The sequence below is a fragment of the Lampetra fluviatilis genome, chromosome 81 (assembly GCF_964198595.1).
Source record: "Lampetra fluviatilis chromosome 81, kcLamFluv1.1, whole genome shotgun sequence".
Classification (NCBI taxonomy): domain Eukaryota; kingdom Metazoa; phylum Chordata; class Hyperoartia; order Petromyzontiformes; family Petromyzontidae; genus Lampetra; species Lampetra fluviatilis.
Genome location: NC_136355.1, coordinates 767,748 through 793,249, shown reverse-complemented (window position 1 = coordinate 793,249; position 25,502 = coordinate 767,748). Strand labels below are relative to the sequence as shown.

Genomic DNA, 25,502 nt, shown 5'->3' with positions numbered 1-25,502 from the left:
TTACAGGTGACCCAAATAATCCCTGCTCCATTTCAATCCTCTCATTAACATATATGAACAGACTTAACATTTTATTGCGAAAAAATACTCTTTCCATCCCAAATCATCTGGCTATAGACAAATATGGTGCAGCCTCTGCCATAATCGATACTCTGAACTTTGTCTTAACCAGTTCTGAACCATTGCGTTATTCTGTTCCTCACACAGTCCAAAGCATTCAATACTATGGACCAGAATATGATGTTGCAAGTAGAAATATAGCTACACTAGCAGGAAGTACCCGGCGTTGCCCGGGTTTTAAAAATATTTCAAAACTACTCTTAATAATGTAACAGCAGTGCGTACTGACTGTGGTGGTACCTGCTTTCACTGCAGCAGTGCATACTGTGGTGGTACCTGCTATGATTACAGCAGTACATGCTGACTCTATAGCAGTATTTATCGACTGTATATGTGCCGCTCTGCAGTAATATCTACGGCCTATAGTGGTAGCATCTAGCAAATGTATAGTAGTAATCACTGCACGCATCGGGGTGGGGGGGACATCACGCAGTGAAGAATTTAGCTGAGCGTTTAGTGTATTTTTAAAGCATTTTTAACGCTAAATAAAATGTTCCCCTCACTACCAGCGTGCGACTTGGCATGAGCCGTCTCCCCCACGAAAGGCGCGTGAGTTGGGATGGTCATGCACATGAATAAATAATAAGTATAACCCGTAAAAACAAAGTTTTTCACTATAAATTCTTTATATGCGTGGCAGCGAACTTAATATAAATAAAGGATTTAAAAATATATTCGCCTGTGAAGGACGCGGGGATCGATCCCGCGACCCTTGGCATGGGAAGCGAGGGCGTTACCAACTGCGCTACTCCGCCACGGCCTCGATGAACGGGCCAATCGCAGCGCTAGGAAAACCAAACGGACCAACCGTGTCTCGCAAATCCCTCACATTTCGTCCAATGAAACTGCGTATGGTCCGGCGACACACAGACAGACAGACACACACACACACACAGACAGACAGACAGACAGACTTGCGATTTTATATATATAGATTTTTCAAAGTGTTCAATATGTAATAAAGGACTCTTTCTCAATGTCGATCTCCGTTGTCCTTTATTTAGGTTCGTAGAATCTCGTTCACACGGCGTCCTCGCTCAGGCCCGCGTCTCTCCCGACGATCACTCCACAGCCACTCTGCTGCTCGTTCTGCAGCCTCACTGCTGCTCCGCCCTGCAGCCACACCGCTGCTCCGCTCTACAGCTTCACTGCTGCTGCTCCGCTCTGCAGCTAGCCTCCCACCACCCCCTAGCCCTCTGCGTCCTGACACCGATGACTGACGGTGCCGACGTCTCCCACCGCTTGGCGACCGCGCCACTCTCCCCGTATTGCCCAGCGTGGCCTCTTCCCGTTTCACTCCGTCTCAACTCCCCGAACCCCTTCCGGTTCTCTCCCTAAATCCTCTCCCCCACGTGATCCTAACTCCTCCCTCTCCTCACGTGACCCAGACTCCGCCCCCCCTCAATCTTTGCTCGCATTACACGACCCCCCCCCTGATGAAAACCCAGCCGTCCCCGGCTGCAATAAATATAATAAAATAATGCGAGCAACATTTTAACCATCTGGCATCACCGGACAACGGAGAATATAACAACGATAACAAGAACAACAAGAACAAGAAAACAATCAACGAAAGGAAATGGATTTGGAATGCGTGCGGGTCGCCGGCCCATCCCGAACGGGCGGCGGACCCCCACAGACCGAGAACGCGACGGGGTTTTAAGAGCGACGGGAGTAGAACCGCCCGCCGCTGTTGGAGGCCCGTCAACGCCAAGGTCCCGTTCCACAGAGAGACCCAAGTCCGGGGTCTCTCGCAACCGTGTCTGTGGTGGGGTTAGAGGTGCAGCGGGGTCAAGTGGCCCCGTCGCCGTGGTAGGCCCACCCAGAGCAGGATTCGCCGCATCTGCCTGCGTCACGGCTGGTTTGTCTGTAGAAGGCACGACAGGCGCGCTTGCAGGGTCAACAGGCAAGGGCAGAGGTGCGCCGGGTGCAACAGACACCGGCAAGGCAACATCAGGGGATGACGCATCCGTCCGCGGGGCCACGTAGGGCTTCAACCTAGACGTATGGACGTACCAGCGCCGCGATCCGAACCGAACCCGCACGGACTGCGGGTTAGGGACTTCAATAAGCCTAACCAGCCCTTGCCATGGTTTGTGAAGCTTAGGGGAGGTCCCCGGCCGCACCTGCGGGCAGTGCAGCCATGCCATGTCCCCCACTCGCCAGGGGGCATTTACCGGTCGAGCGCCGGGCGCAACGCTCGTTTCGCGCCTGAGTCTTGGCAGTAGCCAATCGGGCCCCCTCCCGTGCCTCGGCGACGCGTCGAACAGTGTCCTGAATGTACTCGGGGAGAGGTTTAACAGGATCCTTCGCCCCCGTACCCAGCTGTACTTCCACCGGCGGCACATTCTCGCGGCCGTACATGAGAAAAAATGGAGAATACCCTGTGATACGCGGAGAGTACCCCAGGTATATGCTTGTTTCTCGTCAACCGTGTGACATAGCATGGCCGACAGCGTACGATTAAGCCGTTCCACCATGCCATCTGTCTGCGGGTGGTAGGGAGACGTACGAACCTTCTTGGTTCCCAAAGCAGCGCACACTTCCGCCAACAAATTAGAAGAAAAATTTCGCCCCTGATCCTTGAGTAGCCTTTCCGGCGCCCCTTTGTCCAGTACATATCCAAACAGGAAGGCGTATGTGATAGACGCCGCCGACTGGTCGGGTAAGGGCCAAGCCATCGGCCAATGGGAAAGATATTCCACCCCGACCAGCAAAAATGTAATACCCCTAGCGGATGGCGGGAAAGGTCCCAAAATATCCAGCGCCACCAACTCGTTGATTCGAGACACTTGTATAGACTGCACCGGCGGCACATATGGGTTTTTAGGCGGCTTCCGCCGGGCACACTCGGGACACGCCCGAATGTGTCCGACGACATCCGTTGTCATGCCGTGCCAGAAGTAGTCTCGCTGCAATGTTAACAAAATTTTTCTGCACCCCAAGATGTAATAAAGTGTCGCAGTGCAGAGTCCGAATCAATTCGTACAGTAACGACGACGGTACCACCAGACACCAGCGGTCATGCAACCCCTCCCTCCACATGAGCAAACCATCCCGGAGAGCGGCCCCCGGCGTCCCACCGGACAGCAGTCCCCCCGCTCCCTTCGCAGCCCGACTCCGTAAAGCCCCCAATGAGTCGTCGAGCAATTGTTCGCCAATCCATACCGAGCGCGGCAGGTTCAGAACCCCATCGGCCGGTCCTGGGCACACCGGAGCCCCAGGCACCTCGACAGCTGACACGACAGGCCGAGGGGGTAGCTGAACCGGCGTACACCTATTCGTACTCGACGCGCAAGCGCAAGGGGACCCCTGTGGTAATCTGGAGAGCGCGTCCGCGTTCGCGTGACGCGACCCCTTCTGATATTGAATGTCGAAGGAAAATTTGCTGCAGGGTCTCCAACCATCGTGCAAGTTGGCCAGATGGTTGGTCAACTCTCAGGGCATATTGCAGAGCCGCATGGTCCGTGCGCACAATAAACGAACGGCCGTATAGATACGGCCGATATTGGCGGAGAAAATAGACAATAGCCAATAGTTCGCATCGAGTAACGCAGTAGCAGGTTTCTGCCGGGGACAGCACACGGCTACCGTAGGCTACCACGCGTTCCACACCGCCCTTGGACTGTGACAGAACGGCCCCGATCCCGGTGTCACTAGCATCCGTATCCAGAATAAAAGGTCGATCAAAATCCAGATAGTCCAATGTCGGCGCCGTCGCCAACCGATTGCGTAGGCCCTCAAACGCCGCTTCCTCCAGCGGTCCCCAACTGAACTTCCGACCCTTACCCGTAAGGAGGTGCAAGGGCCTAGCGATCATAGAAAAGTTCGGAACGAACCTGCGATAATATGAGGCGACCCCAAGGAAGCGACGTACGTCCCCAACTGAGGCCGGGGTTGGCCAGCTGCGGACGCATGCCGTCTTCTCTGGGTCCGTGGCCACCCCGTCCGCACTGACTATGTGTCCCAAATGACACACGGATTGTTGCAGTAGGTGACACTTTTTTGGTTTGAATTTTAGATTGGCGGAGCGCATCCTAGCAAAAACCGTCTCCAATCTCTGTAAATGTTCGTCAAATGTGCGGCTAAAGACGATGACATCGTCTAAATAAATCAAACATGTCTCCCACTGCAGACCCGTTAACACCAGCTCCATCAACTGCTGAAAAGTGGCGGAGGCCGCATTCAAGCCCATCGGAAGGCAATTAAACTGAAAAAATCCCTGCGGCGTACGGAAAGCCGTCTTTTCCCTCGAGGACTCGTCGAGGGGAAGCTGCCAGAATCCCGAGGAGAGATCCAGCGTTGAAAAAAACTTCGCCCCGGACAAGGCATCGAGGGAATCATCCATACGCGGCAGGGGGTACGCGTCTGCGACGGACACCTTGTTTAATTTTCGAAAATCGACGCAAAATCGCAGTTTCCCATCCTTCTTCTTCACAAGGACTAGCGCGCCCCATGGACTGTTAGACGGGGATATTATGTCAGCGGTCAGCATGTCCTCCACTGCACCGCGAACCTGATCCCGCTCCGTCGGGCTCAACCGATGCGAGTTCAACCGAATTGGAGCGGCGTCCCCCGTATCAATGTGGTGGGAAAGCAAGGAGGTACGTCCCAAGTCAAAATCATCCGAGCTGAACACGTCGGAATAGCTTTGCAACAGCGCGCGAAGCGCGGACCGTTGTTTTCCGGTCAGGGATGAATTCTCCCCGCACAACTCGGCAACCCAACGATCATCCTGCCCCGCAGGCCCCGCAACCCTCCCTACCATGTCCGGCGGCCCCGGTCGTCATGGGCCGTGAACGCGGTCGTGGAGTGAGCCAAAACCGTTCCGGCCGGGACGCTAACATTCTCCGCACTCCCATTCAGCACTTGTAAAAACGGGGGCTGGCCCAGCCAGACAATCGTTTGTGCCCCAACCAGCGCCGAGCCACCCGTTATAGCCATGGACGGCGATAACCAAACCCCCGCCGCTCCCTCAACGCCAGGTACTGGCTTCCGATATCTCAACGGGATAAGCATCTGTGAACCAGGTGGAATGTCAACAGATACCTCGGACAGCGCCTGTACCTGGCAAACAGGGGCAGACCGGCCCCATGGCGATGGCAAGAACGAAATTTTTCGCCTCCCCGGTAATTCAATGCCATTTTTATCAATTCTTATTTGAATGGGAATTTTTGCCAGGAAATCGGTCCCCAACAAACAGGGTACCGCGAGGGACCTAGAGATCAAAACGGTCCCTGAAGCCGACACCCCCCCAATCGATATGTTGGCGTCCAACTGGCCCACAATGCCCATACTTCCCCCATTCGCCGCTATGCACGAATCATAAACCGGTCGCACTCTCCCCGGCGGAATGCCCAAGAGATGGAAAATGACGTCCGAAATAATGGTCGCGGACGCACCGGAGTCCACCAAAATATGCACCTCGACCCCCTGAATAGAACCCGGTACAGTGGACGACCCAGTAGCGGCCGCAACCACCCTCCGTGCCAATCGCCGCCATTGCGTCAGCGAGCGACACGGGTCAATCGGCGGCCCCTCGTTGTTAACGACACACGGACCGCGCGGCGATGGTGATGCATGAGGTGACAGGCCTCGCCGGGTGTCTGATGCGCACCGACTTGCCTGTCCTGGATGGTCCTTTCGCGTGACGTCCGTGGTCGAGGCCTCCTGCTGGGGCGGCCCCGGGATGCGAGCCCAACAATCCCTGGTGAAGTGGCCCTTACGGCCGCAGCGGAAACACTCCACGTCGTTTCGGCACGCGGCACCCCCTCTGTCCCGACGCTCCCGCGCCGGCGGCCCGGACCTCGGCCCCGTTCCTCCCCGAGCAGGCCACTGGGCGGAGGCGGCCGTCAACTCCTGCGGACCCTTGTCGTCAGGAACGTAGACAGCCTTCTTAGGATCCCACCCCGTAGCACCGCCTTCGACGATGGGGTCCCCCGTCCAAGCTGACACCTGTTTCCAGCGTCGGAGAATAAATTGAGCATCCAAGCACTTAGCCGCAGCACGGGACGTCAACTTATCATGGCTGTACACCGGCATGGGGATCCCCAAGTCTCTAGACAATTCCAGCATCTTGCCCAACACAAGGGGTTCCAACAAATCCGGCTCCGTCTCGGGTATGCTGCCATCGCCAGTTCCAGAATGGCACCTCTGAAAGCCACCGGCGATTCTTCGGGCGCCCGTTGCCGCTGTACGAATCTACGATGGGCATCGTCCGGAGGCTCGTATGCATCCGTCATTTCCTCGAAGACACCCTGCAGCGTCCTCTTCTTGTCGGCCTTGATGGAGCGGAAGAACCTGATGGACTCGTCGTCGAGAAGTGTTGGTAGGACTTCCAGGGCCTCCGCGTCCATCCATTTGGCGGATCGTACAGCCGCTTGAAAACGGCAGGCGAATGCGCTCCAATCGCCGCCGATGGAGAACTTTTTGACCGTTGTTAAATGACGGCTGCAGGTCCTTGCTCAGCCGTCCTCCGCCGATGGTGACTCACGCGGCAGCGACCAGATGGCGTCACTCTGCAACGTGTGCAAGATGGCGGCTTCCCGCGGCGGAGGGCGCAAGATGGCGGCTTCCCGCCGTTCCTCCTCGGCCATGCCCAAGATGGCGTCTACGTGCCGCGTGGTCGAGAGGGCTGATGGCGACGGCAAGGCCCCGGCAAGCTGTTCCCCGCCAGGCCTCCCCGAAGTCGTCGCCGGCGTCACGAGGTAGCACAACTGCGCCAACACCGTCTCCAGTGCCTCCAGTTGGGCCGCCACCTGTCGCCATCCTTCATCAGCGTCCACTCGCGCGGATGGACCCACCGAAGCGGCCACGTCCTGCACGCCCGGACCACCACTCGTCCCAGCGTCGCTTTCCCCCTCCATCGTCGGTAGCGCCACCGCTGGAGGGAGGTCGTCGTCAGAAGATGCTGCAGAAGATGGTGCAGGGACGTTCTTCCTTCTGAGCTGTTTTGACATGCCGTTTCACTTCTGACACCAATGTAATAAAGGACTCTTTCTCAATGTCGATCTCCGTTGTCCTTTATTTGGGTTCGTAGAATCTCGTTCAAACGGCGTCCTCGCTCAGGCCCGCGTCTCTCCCGACGATCACTCCACAGCCACTCTGCTGCTCGTTCTGCAGCCTCACCGCTGCTCCGCCCTGCAGCCACACCGCTGCTCCGCTCTACAGCTTCACTGCTGCTGCTCCGCTCTGCAGCTAGCCTCCCACCGCCCGCTAGCCCTCTGCGTCCTGACACCGATGGCTGACGGTGCCGACGTCTCCCACCTCGTGGCGACCGCGCCACTCTCCCCGTACTGCCCAGCGTGGCCTCTTCCCGTTTCACTCCGTCTCAACTCCCCGAACCCCTTCCGGTTCTCTCCCTAAATCCTCTCCCCAACATGATCCTAACTACTCCCTCTCCTCACGTGACCCAGACTCCGCCCCCCCTCAATCCTTGCTCGCATTACAAATAGACTGGATCCACAGCAACAACAAAAAATACCCCATTACTAAGGGAGTTCCACAAGGCTCTGTGCTTGGCCCTATCCTGTTCTCCCTCTACTCGGACAATCTCAATGTCATGTTTTTATTTGGCTCCTCTACACCTAGTTTGCCTTCATTTAGCAAATTGTGTCTCTGGACTCGCATCCCATTGAACAGGTCGATAACTTTATGTGTCTAGCTATTATCTCGGACTTTAAACTGTTCTTCAAGCCCCACATCAATCATATAGCCAATATGAAAAAAATATTTGAAGTTGGATTCCTCGAGATAAATAAACACCGTATCCCACCTCTGCTCCATCTTTTGACAGCGAAAGCCACCATCCTTCTCATTTTTGACTATTGCAACAATCTACCAACTAGCCTCTAAAACAGCTCTCCGTCCTCTGCGTTGCCCATGACGTCGCCTATAGAACGCATTATTACCACCTTTATATCACCTCAAATGGACCTTCTTCATCCTAAAATTCGTTTTAAACAAATTCCCAAAGAACGAATGGACATCTTAATTAAACTGATTTCCAGCTCCAACATGAAACTTACTTCCCTGTATCCACAAAAAAATGCCACTGTTGATACATGTATTTATATTATCAGCCATGAGTCCTGTGTGCTAACCATGGCACCATGGAAGAATGCCACGTCGCAGGTAATCGGTGTGGAATTTATGAGACGTAGGAACAGGAGGGACTGGTAGTTCCACATCTCTATCAGGGTGGGTCCCACGTGACCTTTACCCAGCAGTTTAAGTCGCTACAACACAGGTAGTCTATAGGCAGATCCCGGGCGGTGTGGTAACGTCCGGGAAACTTCCACCCTTTTTTCCAAGACATCTGACCAGCGTGGAAGAGTAGACCAAGTACCCGTCCTCTCGAGAGGGGCTCTCTGGAGCGCCCTCTAGTGGAGGTCTCTTTCACGAGAGGGAGGTCTGCATCTTTTTCTTCAGGAGAGGAGAGTCAGGTAAAATCACAACCACCACAACCACTTCCACATCATCACCCATACTGCTACGATCATAATTATTTCCAACACCATCATCATCGAGTTCGGAGGGTTCTGTATTAATCATTTAGGTGCATGGAGGCAGATTAATGTTCCCATAGAGTTCTGTGCGAATCGCTGAGGCTCGTAGAGCCAGACTAAGGCTTCCATAGGGTTCAGAGTGAATCACCGGCTAAGGCTTGACTAAAATTCCCAGGTTGTTGTCGCCAAGACAAAGACTACCTCGAAAGTTTATCTCATGCTGACTACGTGAACACTGCTGACATGATATCAATGCAGTGCATAACGCGTTTTTGTCACCTTCTTACAGGCGCTGCAAAGAGCTGCTGACATCGCCCAGTCTCCACTCCCAGTGAGTAACGACGCTGCGTGTTTATCCACTGCTGGATCACTCTCCTCACATTCAGAATTAAACACAAAGCTCGAGAGGTAGGTGCTTGTAGGAGTCTGTCATCCAGCAGTGGATTAACCATGGCTCTAGATGTTGATGGGTGCGCAATTACCCTACACCACCTCCCACAATACGATCAGTCAGCCACTCTGTAATCTCAGTAAATCTCTTAATGTGTAACGAAACGAACGCTTTAAGAAATGTAAAACAGTGTAGCGGCCAAAGGGCTCCTCTGTTGGGATGGGGGATGATGGTGAGGGAGCAGAGGTCTCACTCGGAATCATTCCGGCGGAATTTTTTTTTATCGGCCTCGTAACGCTGTGTGGAAGCTACCAGTCTATGTTGATCTTTTCGGCCACAGTCATGCGCTCAGTCAATCCATGACACCTGGGTCAGTAGTGTGACCTGCCAGCGAGTTGTTGACACTTCACTTAGCCTAATAGTGCACCTAGCCTGGCACAAGTACCGTCGCAAATTAAGGTTGTATTATGCACTACACTTATCATTTACATAGCAGTTGATGTTTTTTTAATTGATTTTATTAGAAATTGTGGCGAGCTAGACCTTTAAACGAGTTGGCCCTAGGCTCCATTATTAGTCCAGCGAGACAGGTTTTCAATATATTTTATTTTTAGGTGTCCTAGGGGTTCGCACACTGTGCGAAAACCCCATTAGGCCAGCGTTTTCGGCTTGTCTTCCCTGCCCTCTGCTGGTAATGATGAAGGACATCCATGATGGGGGGTAGGCCCGGGTAGAGCGGTGGCCAACAGGCAGAGCCATCCCCTGTTCACCGCAGGGTGCAACCAGGATGTCCTCTGGCCTCTTCATTATGTAACATCTTCTATGACCACGAAGTATGTGCAGGTGTCCATGGCTGTAGCCGAGGAACTTCCATCTGGTACACATTTAAAGGAGGCTGACTGATTTCTGGGTGTGGTCACACACACACTAAATGCTTTTCTGGGCAATTGGGAGCACAGCAGCCAATTGCCTTGATGTGTCTGCACTGGCAGCTGTGCTCGTAGAACACACTTTTCTCTCTGACGAAGTTTAAATCTAACAGATGAAGTGGTATTGTTGTAAATATTATAATTATTATAACGCGCCTTTCCCTAGGCAATGTCTGGAGAGGAAGAAGAGGAACGCTCAAGCCAGGCTCACGATGAACTTGCACGAAAGCTCAGAGACGTGGGTCTTGACGAGGTTTACTGGAAACATAAGCTGCGCGATGTTCTGCTAATTTCTAGTGCACAGGCGCTGCTTCACCTCGACCGGCAGGAATGCAAAGAACTGGACTCGCATTTCCGTAAATCGTGGGAAAAGAAGGCGTTTTATAAAATGATTGGCATTGATGCTGATGATGTTGTTCGTGATAAAGAGGAGATGAGCTTGGCTCGTATACAAAATGATAATCCGTTACCTCCTGTCGTGTCTGAGAGAATGAATGAGCCAACCCAAATGAGCAATTCTGTTTCAGGACATTGTGGGTCAGATGAGGAGATTTTACGGAATGCATCTGGGGGCCTTGCTCTAGAGGGAGTGTACATGAGTGGGAAGTTGGAGGATAAATTAGAGAAGAGAGGGAAACTTTTGACAATCCCACAAACATTCCGGTTCGTGGATCCGGTCCACACGCTCATGACAAAACATCACGAGTTTATTGCTTTCAGTGAAGAATCTGTGTTCGAGAAGGGAATGAAAGTCATGGGCTTTAGCAGCACTGTCTCAGAGCAAGGTTGCGTCTCTACCTTGAGTAGAAAACCAATCTCAATGCCAAACAAGTCATTGAATCTTAAGAAAATGCAAAATGTTCAGACTGATCATTCCCATATTTCCAGGACAGAGTACACGTACCTGCCATTAGCCTCGGCGCATCTTCAAATGGCACAAATCAGGTTGTCTGATGCAGCCCTGAAGGAACTACAAAATATTGAGAACACCTTGGAAAACACGAAAGCAGATTTCAAAAGCGCCGTGTTAATCAGCATGATCAGAAACTTCTTCCACATATTCGGCTCCCACGCAAACGAGGGACCTCTCGAATTTGGAGGAATATTTTGGAGGAAGGCGTCAGCAAAAGGTTTCAGTTTAGATCAGCAAGATGAAATGAAACGGCTCTTGTCCGAGTTATTGGGATCCACCATTGGTGCTGACTGTGACAGTCGTACGACTACTGATACGGGCGCTGCAATAGCCACTGAACCAGCTGCAAGTGGCTCTGGCCAGCACGGCCCGGTGCTCACTGATATGGTGAAGATGACTGTGACCACAATAGGTGGTGATCCTGACGTTCATGATCTTCCTCAGTGGAAAGCTGTTGTTGTTTCCAACAATAGGACATGGTCTCTCATTGACCGAGGTACCAGGTTTATACCAGTCTGGGACATCGTCCTGTCCAATCATAAATGTGATTTTAAAGATGTCCTGAAGGTAGCCAATGATCTCATAACAGTTTACGCTATCTTAACAAACAAACATGCAAATAATCATCAAGATGATGCATTGGCTGCCACTATTGTCGAAGCCCAATCGATCATGCAAGATGTAAGGCAATGGATGATATCACACCTACAAGAATGGATGATATCAGACGATATAACTCATCTGGATAAACTGGGGAATCTAAAACAGAAATTCTATGAATGCACACAAACTAACAGGAGCTGGATCGACGCCTGTCTCTCCCATCCAGCCCTTCAGGAATACTTGAATCTGGTTGTATTAACATGCAAGTATTCATCTCGTGACGAAACAAAGCAATTAAAAATGAAAATGCAGTACCTTTTAGAGCCGAACATCTATAAAGTGGAGAACTTCCCCCAGCGCTCCTCGATAATGCAGTGGGTGTATGGGACTGATACAGTCAGGATTCATGATGCCGAGCTAAAGGCCCTCGCTGACACATTTACAGAAACAAAGAAACGATTCAAAGAAGTCATGGATTCACCGACTTATTCGGAAACTGCGCTGAATGTCGCAAAGGTGAAGGGAACCAATGACGTCACATTTTCCCTCAATTCCCTGTGCCGATGCCTCCGAGAAATGAAGAAGGTGCAGGAGGAGAAGCTGTTCATTGCAGCTGCTGCTGGTTCAGGGTTTAGTGCAACGGAGCGATTGTTCCACCGCCTCCTGGACTATAAGGACGTTGACTGCATTCAGCATGAAGTGGAGAGGGCACACAGCGAGTACTCAGATTTCAGATCTCAAAGCGATCCAGTGTTTTCTGTTTCGCCGACACGGGAATTTGAGAGTAAAACAAATGAGAACGAAAGGTTTATGAATCTGCTTGAAAGGCTGGACCTACACAAATACTACCCAAAGAAAATGCGCACAGGGGATGTGTGTGTTGTTAAGTCAGCAATGGATACACAAAACCCATACACAGAACAAGAACTTGCATCTTATTTTTTGCAGAAACTGATAATGGGTGACTATGAAGCACGGTGTGTTCGTGTTGAGAGTGAAAATAAAAGCTATGAGACCATGATTAATAATGCTACCTCTAATTACGACGACTTTTTAAAGCATGATGATACATTGAGTCGTAGAGAGGGGCTTGCAAGAAACACTCAAACCCACATTCACCCCATGGATTTGCAAATGACAATTTACCATTGTGGAGACAATTTCGTGAGGCAGTACCTTTACACCAAACTCTCATTTTGCCAGTTTGCACTGCCGCTTTTAGTTCCAAATCCTCATAGCTCAAAAATAGAATTGCCTCTTTGGGCATTCCGACAGATTAACAAGAGGTGGAGACGCCGTGACACATCTACTAACACCCCGCAAAACAAAAGCTGTGCGATTGTTAATGCAGATACTCCTTTAGTGTCCTTCATAAGATTTGGTGAATCGCCCACATCGAAATCTCAGATGTTGAACTCTCTGCTCAGTAAGCAAAGACATGACATTTTTTTAAATAGGAACTATAATGGCGGCAACAGCAGGAATGGGCTCCTAATGGAAGGAGTCACAGAGGTCGCCTGGTATTGTCCAGGTGGGACGGATGACGACGTCTTCAATGACTGCATCGCGTTCACAAATCTGCACGGAGATGCGAGACGGCACAGAAGACAGGTGCAGTTTCTGCACGAGATATCCTCTGTCAATGTGATACTTTTGTCAAATCGTGATCGCAATGATGAAGCGAACATCATTTTGCAAGAATGTCTGACTTCTCCAAAGCCTCTTGTTTGCCTTTGCGCTGACCGAGAGAGAATCGAGGGTAGAAATTCAAGGGCAAAAGTGAATATTGCTGTTAAGAACAGAAATGAGGCAGAGTTGATGGATGAATTGGTGTCAACTCTCAATTTTCTTTTGGAAATTTCAACACAAATTAACAACCTCGATGATTGCTCAAACACTGCCAGACGGCACGGCTTCACAGTTGATGAAGACGATGAGGATTGTGAAGAAGGAAAGTCTATGGCAGACATCTTACTGAGTCTTCTCAAGGAAAAGCCACTGTCTTCAATGAAGGAGACTTTTCTGCCTCTTCAAGGTAAATTGTGGCATGAATGGTGCAAGAAAGACAAAGAATTAACTCGCTTGAGATGAAAAGTTGACCAAAGCATTGAGGAATATAGGGACAACATTTCAATGGAAAAACAATCACTACTTAGAGCCCAGTATGTCAAAGCATTTCCTCTCAATCATGTAATGAGAACATTGATTGAAATTCTGCAGCATCAGCCAGACACAGTAAAAAAATACTTCCTGCATTGGCTAAAACTATATTTAGATAGGCTGTCTGCAGAGTCCTTATCAAAACTTAATCTGCAGTATGACAAGGCTCGGAGAGAAATGGTAAAGTCCAAGAGAGAAAAAAATTATAGTAGTTTACTGGTTATAAAACAAGCAGAGCTGCAAAAAATATCACAAAAACGTGATGCCTCTTATTTTGGAATCGATCACCTTTTCAGGGAAGTTGGCCAGATCTACGAAGCGTCACAGACACCGCACGGCACTGACAAACGCTCAGCTGCTTTGCCAGGCATCGCAGCAGATTTGATGCTCTCTGGGTTCCCCCTTGAACTCATCGACGGTGATGCCTCACATGTCCCTCTCACTTGGATCAGCTCAGTTTTGGACAAAGTGATTGAGAAAATCGGAGACAAAACTCTGTTTGTCCTCTCCATACTGGGCGTACAGGGCAGTGGCAAGTCCACGCTGCTGAATGCCATGTTCGGTCTCCAGTTCCCTGTGGCTTCAGGGAGATGCACCCGAGGCGTCTACATGCAGTTGGTGAAGGTGGAAGAAGAGTTAACCACAGAGCTGGGATTTGACTTTGTGTTGATAGTCGACACAGAAGGGCTCCAATCCCTAGAGCTATCAAATGCGACACCCACTCATGACAATGAGCTGGCTACGTTTGTGATCGGTCTTGGCAACGCGACTGTGATCAACATTTTTGGAGAGAATCCATCAGAGATGCAAGACATTCTACAGATCGCTGTGCAGGCGTTTCTGCGAATGAAGCGGGTGACGTTGTCACCGAGCTGTGTGTTTGTCCATCAAAACGCAGGAGATGTGATCGCTCAAGACAAGAACATGGAGAGCAGGAGACGCCTTCAGAAGAAACTCGATGAGATGACGCGCTTGGCCGCGCAGCAGGAGCAGTGCGATGTTGATTCCTTTGACGAGGTGATCAGGTTTGACGTGGACTCCCACATCCATTACTTCGCTTATCTTTGGGAGGGAGACCCTCCAATGGCTCCGCCAAATCCAAGCTACTGCCAAAATGTCCAAAATCTTAAACGAATGTTACTCAACATTCCTAAACGAGAACGCAACGTGTTGAAGATATCCGAGTTCAAAGCACGCATTCAGGATCTATGGACGGCCTTGCTCGCAGAAAACTTCGTGTTTAGCTTCGAGAACACCCTAGAGATCGCAGCTTATAGCAAACTGGAAAAAATGTATGGGAAATGGACTTTGAGCCTGAGGCGTCATTTTATTCAAGAGGAGAATAAGCAGCATACTATCATTAACAACAGTACAGACACAACGTATGATTTGACTCGGTCAAGCGTTGAGCAAACGGTTTTGCCAAAATACAACAAGATCAGCAAAGAAATTGAAACATATTTCAACGGAGATGATGCTGAATGGTTGAGTCAATGGAAAGCTAACTTCGTAAGGAGATTTGAAACAATTAAGAATGAGCTTGTGACTGATACTTACAAAAAATTTACTGATCTGATGAAGCAAAAGAGTACTCTGATCAAGCTAGATCAAAATAGATCACGCTATGAGAATCAACTGATGGAGAAGAGCAAGGATTTGGCTTCAAAACTGAAAACTACCGGACAGAAAGATATCCAATTGAAGGAAGAGTTTGATCAGATGTGGAAAGAATGGACCGATGAAGTGAAAAAAAGCATTACCCCATCTAGAAAAGTGGATTTTAGACGACATTTACAAGAAGCACTGAAAGAACATTTTCAAGGTAAAAAAGATTTAATCACTAAATTGACGAACATTCATGCAAATGAATTGTTCATATTTAATCCCCAAGAACATGTTGTGAATAAACGAGGTGTTCTCAATACATTAAAGAATGTATGGTACACTAATCGGCAAGATATTGAAATTATTGACAAAATAAAAGAGGATGCAGAAAATGCAGCCGTGATTTTTTTTAAAGATCTTGAGCAACGGAAGCTTGGTTACAATGAAACCAATATACATGAAGTAATACAAGCTGTGCTGACAGCTGTAGATGCTGGTATAAATGATACAGCTTCTAAACGCAAAGTAACAGTGAAGCTCACAAATAGGTATAAGCTAGATTTAGTAATACACATTTTGGCCAATGCTGAAGGGATGTTTCAGAAAATACAGAATGATTTCCAGAGGGCAAACAATCCTCTAATATACCTCGACAGCAAGAAAGAAGATTACTTTAACAGCTTTAAAATTCGATGTAAAGGGGCAACATACACCGCCATCTTTACTGACACTTTGTGCAGAAAACTCTAAACATTCGTGCACCAGGCAGTCTGTGACAAAGCCAGCCTTGACATTGCAAGCAAAATGACGTCAAATTGTCCGGCATTCAATGGCAATCGATCAAATTTAGAAAAGTACATCATGATACATTTAGCAGGAAGAGAAGATTTTAAAGAATTCAATGAATATATTCAGAGACCAAAACAATATTTTCAAAGCTACATTAAAGAACGTGTTGAAGAATATTGCTCAGCAAACGAAAATAAAACAATTCGTGAAATATTACGATCATGTCTTGAGCTTTACAAAAACTATGTTTTAAATGCAATTACCGATGCAACAACAGCTGTCCAGAAAACCAAAGGCGATGCATCATCGTGGCTGGATGAGTTTAGTAAACAGCTTGGTGACAAAATACATGTCCCAAGGCACAGTCTGGTTAGAGCTGACTACAAAGACATAGATGACGTCGGCTACTTTAGAGAAGAACTAACCACAGCAATGACAACCATGGTGGCACAGTTGAACACACAATATTCTAAAGCATCCTTACAAGATTTAGAAGACGTAAGGAACACACCTCATGACATGCTCTGTGATCAGATGAGTGGGTGCTGGGTGCAGTGCCCATTCTGTAAAGCCATCTGCACAAACACGATGCCCAATCATTACGAGGACCACAGCGTTCAGATTCATCGGCCACAGGCAGTTACAGGGTGGCATCAACGTGGAACAGATAATTTTGTGATGGCTATTTGTACGAGTTCAGTTGCTAGTGATGGCCGGTTTGGGCTTTCAAAAAACGGTAAAACAATACCATATAAGGATTATCGTACAGCAGTACCAAAATATGCAAGTTGGAGTATCACGCCAGACTTAACCGTACAGCCATATTGGAAATGGTTTATCTGCAGATTTAAGTCCGACCTGGAGAAGCTTTACAAAATGAAGTGTATAGGCGATGGTACCATTGCAGAGGGCTGGACAACAATTACAAAGGAAGAGGCAATTGCAGACTTGCAGAAAAAGTAATTTTGAACACTATTGATACGTTAACAAATGGGAACAATTGCTCAATTTAAAACTCAGTTTGTCTTTTACCTTTGTGTTTTATAAATACTTTTTTCTACAGTAGCCCATTGAATATCTATAATTAGACAAAGGTACCTTAAGTGTATATTCACAATTAATGGAAATTGTATATCTGTTGTGGTTCCTCTCATCGTAAAAATCATAATTAGCAATGGCGTAAGACTGAATTGCAGTAACTTTATCATTGGGTGGCACCATTCGGCCAATACATTGTCATAGATAATGTCAGTTAGTCGATAGAGATGATGTTGATGAATGTTGAGATTAGTCAACATAAGGATGGGACTTTAGATATTGGATTGCTTCGTGCTTCGAAAGGAAACCACCTCCACGTCTGCCAAATTGTAAGAAAACGCTCTGGAATTTCACTGAGTTCCTCGGGCTTGTTGTGTTTCATCATCCCAGGCATGAGCAAATTGCAAAAATTACTTCGTTATCTGAATGTTACGTGAACATACTTGCTCTCTGATGACCACACTACAGCCACAAACCTCAAACATTGTGATTGATCATTTAAGCGCTATCCAGGCTTAACCTGCTCATTTTCTGAGATATGATCAAAATATATGAACGTAGTCCTACAAGATGCGAAGTGAAAACACAGTAGCCTGCATTGTAATTATAACTTTACTGCAGGGCATTGCATAGCTTAGCAATTATGAAAACGTGCCATTGTAACATTTGCAATGTATAACTTGTTTATGTCAAAATCTGAAGTTTCCCATTTCTGAATGTCCCGTTCATAATGACACAAACAAGACAAGTAAATACTCACACCTTCCTTTCCCCCATGATGCACGTGTAGTATTGTGTTGTACTACGTCTTGAGATGCGGTTGCATTTAGACTCTGTACAAATATAAACTCCATTGTCATACACTTATTACATATTTTAAAAGGAGTAATTGTGGTGTCTTTTTTCCAGATTGCATAAAATTAACACCACTTTGCCACATTCAGTTACAAGCTTCTGCCATTGAAATAGAGGTTACACTGCTGGCTTAAGGTTGCAAAATAGATACGAGGTGCTGATTGGATATTATTATCATCGTCATCTCGTTTGAGATAAAAACACTTTGCCACTTTTATTGAAAACAATGTAAATAAGTTTCCATGAACATGGCCCTGTCACCATGCAAGATTGTGATTGTGATCGACAAATCTCAAGCAGTGTTTCGAATCGCATCGTGACAAATGACATCACTTGTAATGAGGTTAGTCCCGTGATGATTACTAACATTATGTAAGCGTGGTGAATTGTAATTGTGTATAATCACGTGCCTGTCTATGCTAGTTTTCTTAAATTGCAATACATTTTGATGCTTTAACGTAGTGTTTAGATGTCTGACTTGACATGACTTAATGGTGTCATGCATCTGATTTTGTTGTTCATGATGCCAATGATTGCTTTTATCTTGATATGCAGTAGTTAATTTCGTCTGTGGGGTATTGCTGATCCATGTAACTTGGGTAATTGTGATTCTGGAGTTGTTTGTTCAACCGCACGATACTTTGAAATATATCTGACATATATCTTATATGAATAAACTCAAATCCTATGATAATAAACACGTCTCATATGACTGAGTGCGTGTGAGTCTGTGTATGTAGAGGAGATCGGTTGCACCATCGTTTGTACAGCGCGACTCGAGTTTGATTCTCTGTCACAGCCAACGTCAGTGGCGAGTGATACCTGGGCCTCCTGTATGGTGGTATTAATCCGTAACTTGATACCAAGTACATAGTGAAAACATCAACTCCAATGAAACCAAGGTGGCCAGGCATAGTTCTGATCACAGCACCCATCACGTATTGTAACAGCTTTAATAGAGTCTCGCTAAAAGCATTGCTACACGGGTGACTCATTTTCAGTGTGTGTGTGGAGGATGAGGGTATCAAGGGAGCGGTAGTGTAGCGGTTAACGCTCTTTGCTACAAATCTAGCCACTCGAGTTCGATTTACATTCATGGCCAACACCAGATGACGATTATCTGAATCGGTCCTGGGCCTCCCCTAGGTCGACTCAGCCTCAAAGGAGTACCTGGTGGAATGTGTAAACATCGTTGCTGGGGAGACTGCGCAGTCGGGCGTAATGCCGGCTACCAACCCCCTCGTGTGTGGAGAATAGGAGTTGTGGAGCTGTAAAAGATGTTCCCACTGAGCTACATGATAATAATTATTTCTACACACAGTTGTACTCAATTTCACCGAGTGGAAGAACGGCTCAGAGGCTTGAGGAGGAACCACAGACAAAAGGGTAAAACCTATTCTCATATTCTTTGGTTCTTTCGGTAAAGTAACGTAGATAGGTTCAAAGAAAATAACCTATCTACGTGACTTTACCGAAATAACCAAGAATATGAATTCCTGCAGTCACGAAAGCTTTATGTTTTTACTAGCGGTTAGTACCCGGCATTGCCCGGGCGAAAAAGGCAGACACATGTAGTTACACACGCAAATCCATTGATACACACACATAGAGTTACACGCACAAATGGACTCACACATACATACATAGACTGAACAACAACAACCGCCATTCGCCACTAAGTGGCTGTGACGTCACAACAACGCTTGTGCCAGGCTATGTGCACCTTGAGGCCACGTGAAGTGTCGAACGCCCGCTGGAAAGAGGTCACATGGCAAACCCAGATGGCACAGGTCGACTGACTGAGACGACTGGCTGATGCACCACCTGTGGCCCCTACTGTGGCAACTTGCTGTGCTTTATCCACCCGGCGCTTCGCTCGTTGTTATGAGCGCTCCTCCGCCCTCCGTTGTTGTTGGAGGGTGACTGCCTCCAACTGGCCAGTAGCGTCCTTCAGGAGCCTCCTCCACAGTGGCCGATCTTGACACGGCTGGTACCAGTCATCCGCAAGTGGACTCAGCTCCAAGTCCTCCTGTAGCACATCACTCCATGTCTTCTCCAGCCAGTGCCGCACCCGTTTAGCCTCCTCGATCCGGCGGAATAAAAGCTGTTTAGGCATGCGGTGGCTGGCCATGCGGGCTACATGACTTAGGCAACGCAGCCTTGCCTGCCGGAGGTCACCGATGGGACTTTGTCCACATCTTTCAAGGATTTGTGAGCTCCTCACACAATGCAGCCTGGTTAAACCCAGGATGGATCGTAGGCAGGCCAGCCTAAATGTTTATAACCGGCAAAGATGTTCCATTAGGGGGGTCCAAGTTTCGCAAGCGTAGAGAAGAGATGGAATGATCGTGGCCTAGAAGACCTGAAGCTTCGTACGGAGTGATAGAGCAAGTAGCTTCCACACAGCGTTACGCAGCCAATGAAAAGATACTGCAGCTCGACTGATTCGGAGTGAGACCTCTGCTGTTAAACCGGAGCCGGTCATTAGCACACTGCCCAGGGAAACTCTCCACTGTCTCCACAACTGCCCCATCACAAATTGGGAGTTGTGGGGGTGGAGTGTCCGATGGTACAAAATAGCCAGGCAGGTGCTTAGCTTTGGTTGGGCTGATGGTAAGGCCCCACCCGTTGGTGGCAAGCTCCAGGTTCAGCAGCAGCACCTGGAACTCCTCCTCCGAGTGAGCAGACATTAGCAGATCATCGGCATACATAACGTGGTTGAGCAACAGGGAGCCATCCCTTGACCGCACCCGGGCATCGATCAGCCTCCCATTGTATGTGTAGCAGATGGGAATTCTTCCGGTACAGGCATTGAAGGCTCGACGAACTACGTGGTCCAATGTGGGAGCCAGAGGACATCCCTGTTGCACCCCAAGGTGTACAGGGAATGGCTCTGACTCACGGCCACGTAGTTAAGACGCGGGGCCGCTCACCATTATGAAGGTCCTTAAGGATGGTGATGAGTAGGTTCGGAACTCGGAAAGCACGACGAGCAACCCAGGCCTACTGATGGTATCATATTGCCTTGAGCAGGTCAATAAAGCACACGCATAAACTAAGATGCACACATGGACCTACAGACACGCAAAGAAATGGCGTTACACTGACTAACATGGAGGCATACACACACAGAGACTAACACACACGCACATGGACTGAGACACACAAACACATTGACTTACAGATACACGCACATATGGACTCTCACAAATTTAGACATGCACTTGAGATACGCACACATGGAGTTACACACACATATCGACATACACACATACAGCGACACACACACATAGAGTGACACACATTGCCGTACACACACATACACATGTGGACTGTCACACAGACATTCACTTGAGATATACACACATGGAGTTGCACACACATATATGGACGTACACACATACAGCGACTCACACACACACCGACTCGCACACAGCAATAAGTGGACTAAAACACACATTGACGTTAACACACATATGTACTTACACACACACACACATATGGACTAAGACACATACACATGAACTTACACATACATAGACTGACACACATAGCCCTACACACACATACACATATGGACTGTGACACACATCTACTTTAGATGTGTAATGCGAGCATAAACGGGGTGGTTGTTGGCCTCCGCGCCAATCACGCGGGCCGGAGCATTGGGGGGCGGAGCATTGGGGGGCGGAGCCGGGTCGACGGAGCGTGTGGGAGGAGCCACTGCTCATCTCGGCTCCAATGGGAGACGGGGGCAGTACGGGAAGGAGGAGTCAGGGGTCACGTGATGGAAAGGATATAGGGAGAGAGCCGGAAGAGATCGGGAGTTGGAACGGAGCGAGAATAGGGGGGAGCCACGCTGGGCAGAACGGGAGCAGCGACGCCATCTGCCACGTGGTGTGCGGCGACGGGGCTAGAGGGGTGTGAGGACTAGCCGAGTGTGCGGGGCACACGGAGCGAGCGGTGTGGCTGGCGCGTGTGCGGGGCACACGGAGAGAGGGAACGGAGTGGCCACCAGCAGAGTGCGGCCCACACGGAGCGTGCGCGGAGGGGTGCGGTATGAAGAACCTAATAAACGACACAACGGAGACCAAGAAAGCCTGACCGAGTCGTTTATTACAGATACACAGACATGGATTATCAAACATATGGACTCACACACAGACGCATTGACTTACACACACACATCGAGTGACACACACATGTGTAATGCGGGCGAAAGCGACCTTCCGGATGTGACGTCACGAGGAGGCGGAGCCAGGTGACGTGGGTGAAAGGTTGGGGGTCCTTAAGCGGGTAAACCGGAAAGAGAAGGCAGTCGGGTTGTGAATGGAAAAGGGTGAGGCCACGAGGGCGAATGAGAGGAGGGGGGCACCGCCGGCGAGCGGGAGCCGACCCCAGAGTACAGCCAGGAAGGCTGTGTGTTAGAGGCAGCGGTGTGGCTGCAGAGAGTCGCAGGAGCGACGAAGAGAGAGGAGAGTACAGCCAGGAAGGCTGTGTGTTAGAGGCAGCGGTGTGGCTGCAGAGAGTCGCAGGAGCGACGAAGAGAGAGAGACAGCACGAGTCTGTCAGAGCGCTGCGGAGTAAGCAAGAGCGAGAAGAAGAGCAGCGATTACAGCCAAGGGGGCTGAGAGTGAGTAACAGCAGCGGAGCTGCTGTGGGGCTGCAAGAGCGACAAAGAACAGCAGCGGGGCGGCTGATGGTGACTGGAGTGACATCGGAACCAGCACGAAGAGAATAAGAGAGACAGCCGTGTGGGTAATACAGTACGGACCAAATAAAGGACACTGAGCCAGAGATCGTGGTCAAGTCTTTTATTACACTGGTGTCAGAAGTGAAACGGCTTGTCAAGACGGCTCGGAAGAAAGAATATTCCTGTGCCATCATCTGCTACATCATCCGACTTACGATTGAGACAGATGGCGCAGCTGGAGACCTGGAAAATCGTGCTGGCGAAACCGTGTGAGCTCACCACGCCGACGACGGCAGTGGGGAGAGCCGATGGTGGTCTGCAGGCCGACGCCTTGCCTGCGCTGCCAGCGCCATCTGCCACGCGGCACGAAGACGCCATCTTGGGCGTGGCAGGGGAGAAACGGCGGGAAGCCGCCATCTTGTCTTCACCGCGGCGGGGAGACGCCGCCATCTTCAACATCGCGGCGGAGAGGCAGCCTTGCGCTGCCATCTGGAGGTGCCGCGGGGAGAGCAGCCTGCTGTGAGCTGCTGTTTTGCGAGGGGGAGCTGCGAGGAGAGGACGACGACGCTACAGCTGCTGGGGCGGGAGCTCTCCCGTCCTGGCTCGGGTGCGTGACAACGGAGCAGTCAAGTCGCCGAACGAGTTCTGCGAGACGACTCAAGTTGCCGCCCTGCCGTCCTCTTCTTGCTGCAGCCCCGGGCGGGTCGTAACGATACGCACCCGGCCTTTACACACACCTCACCCATCTTTCGAGGGCCGGGTGGGGGCAATTTTGTTTCTCTCATGACTCGATTGTGCGGAGCGCGGTTCGGACTGTGGGTATGTGTGTGTAATAACGATGAACGCGCTATCTGCTTGTTGCTCGGTGTCAATTAAAGTGTGTACGTGTGTTGAGAATGGACGGAGAGTATGCTGTGCTTGCTGAGTGTTAAATTGTGTGTGTGCGCTGCGGTGTGGAGTTGTTATATTGATGGCGAAGTTAATTATTAACTCGGGAGCGTCGGGTATCTTGCGCTGTATCATCTCGTGGGTTACCTTGTGCGATGGGCTTAATTGGAAAATATATATATATTTTTTGGTGTATTGTGCTGCGAGGTGCTATGTGCGATGTGGTTGTTGCAAGAGAGAGAATATTTGTGTTGTTGCTGCAATGTTACGACTGGATTAATGGTGTGTTGGTTACCTGCAGATCGGTTTGCTATTGTGCTTAAATGTGCGCGTGTGATCGCGATATGCTGACTGTATGTGCTGTTACACCGTTCTGTACGGTTATGGGGTGCGATGCATTGATTGACTATTGGGGTTGGGATGTTATTAATTGTGCGTACCTGTTTGGAAATTGGTAACAAATTCGAGGGGGACCCTATTATTTGGTCGTATGGATGTTATGTACACGCGATTTTGTGTATATTATGGGTAACGGCGCTTTGTGAGAGAGAGAGCGCGCTTTGAGGGTGCGTGATGACGCCGTTGTGGGTGTCTCAAAGGTTAATGCTAATGGGACCGTAAATTGGCGCCAAGTTGCGTCGCGTATTCGGTTGGTCGCATGCAGCCACGAGTTGCTTTGCGAGTTGGGTTGTGTAACCAATGTGGTTGGTAAAATATTGGTTAAAAATTCCCCGATATGACTGCTGCGCGCAGCAAGCTGGGGCTGTGCGTCTATCGTTGTTGGGATTGTTACAATAAGACGGGGGAAGCAATTTGTGACCCCCAGCAAAGGGAAGCTGGGGTGCACGAATGGAGAAAACTGGCCACGTGTTCGCACGTTGGGCCGCCATTTTGCGCACACGCGGGGTATGGCGTCGATGCGCTTTGCGGAAAGGGCCGCCATTTTGAGTGCGCGCGAGATATTGCGCGAACGCGCTGGGCGAAGGGGGCCGCCATTTTGAGCGCGCGGGAAAAACCTCGGTGGGGCAAATATTCCATCTGTTATGCCTGCCATTGTTGAGTGGGTGATGCACGAGTGGTGGTCACGTCGGCCTATGGCTGATGGCTGACCTGACAGCCCGGAGGCGAAACCTCCGTGGTATGTCTTAAACTAATGGGCCGTGTGCTCATATGGCTCGGGGAGTCATGGTTCAGTTGTGCGGTGGCAGACTGAACCTGGTGTGCCGGGGGCTCACGGGTTTGGGTTAGGGCGTTATTGTCTCTATAAGAGAACATTACCCCGTGGGGGGGGTCGTTGATATCTGGCCTTGCCGAGGGATTGATCTTCCCTTGGCTATGAAGCGCATTTCAAAGATTGATGGAGCTTGTTTGACGGGGTTGCAGTGGCAGACGTGTCTTATATATTTGGACGATATCATTGTCTTCAGCCGCACAATTGAGGAACATTTAACACGGCTGGAGACAGTGTTCACGAGGATGCGCTCTGCGAATTTAAAATTTAAACCAAAGAAATGCCACCTACTGCAACGGTCCGTCCGTTATCTGGGGCACATTGTGAGTGCTGAGGGGGTGTCCACGGATCCGGAAAAGACGGCGTGCGTCCGGGATTGGCCGACTCCGGCCACCGTGGGGGATGTTCGGCGGTTTTTGGGATTTGCCTCGTATTACCGAAGATTTGTGCCGGGTTTTGCGACGATTGCGAGGCCCTTGCATCTCCTTACGGGTAAAGGACGGAAATTTGTTTGGGGACAGCCGGAAGAGGCGGCCTTTCGGAGTCTGCGTGATCTATTGGCTACGGCTCCGACATTGGATTATCCCGATTTTGATCGCCCTTTCATTCTTGATACGGACGCGAGTGACACAGGTAATGGGGCGGTATTATCACAGTCTAAAGGGGGCGTAGAGCGCGTCGTGGCGTATGGTAGCCGAGTCTTGTCGCCTGCGGAAACACGCTACTGTGTCACTCGTAGAGAACTTTTGGCGGTTGGGTTTTCCTACGGCAATTTCGACC

General features: G+C 49.7%; 1 pseudogene; it reads left to right on the top strand.

Annotated features, from left to right (window-relative positions):
- Positions 1-12,039: 12,039 nt before the first annotated feature.
- LOC144953702 (interferon-induced very large GTPase 1-like) lies at positions 12,040-16,586 on the top strand (annotated as a pseudogene).
- Positions 16,587-25,502: the final 8,916 nt, after the last annotated feature.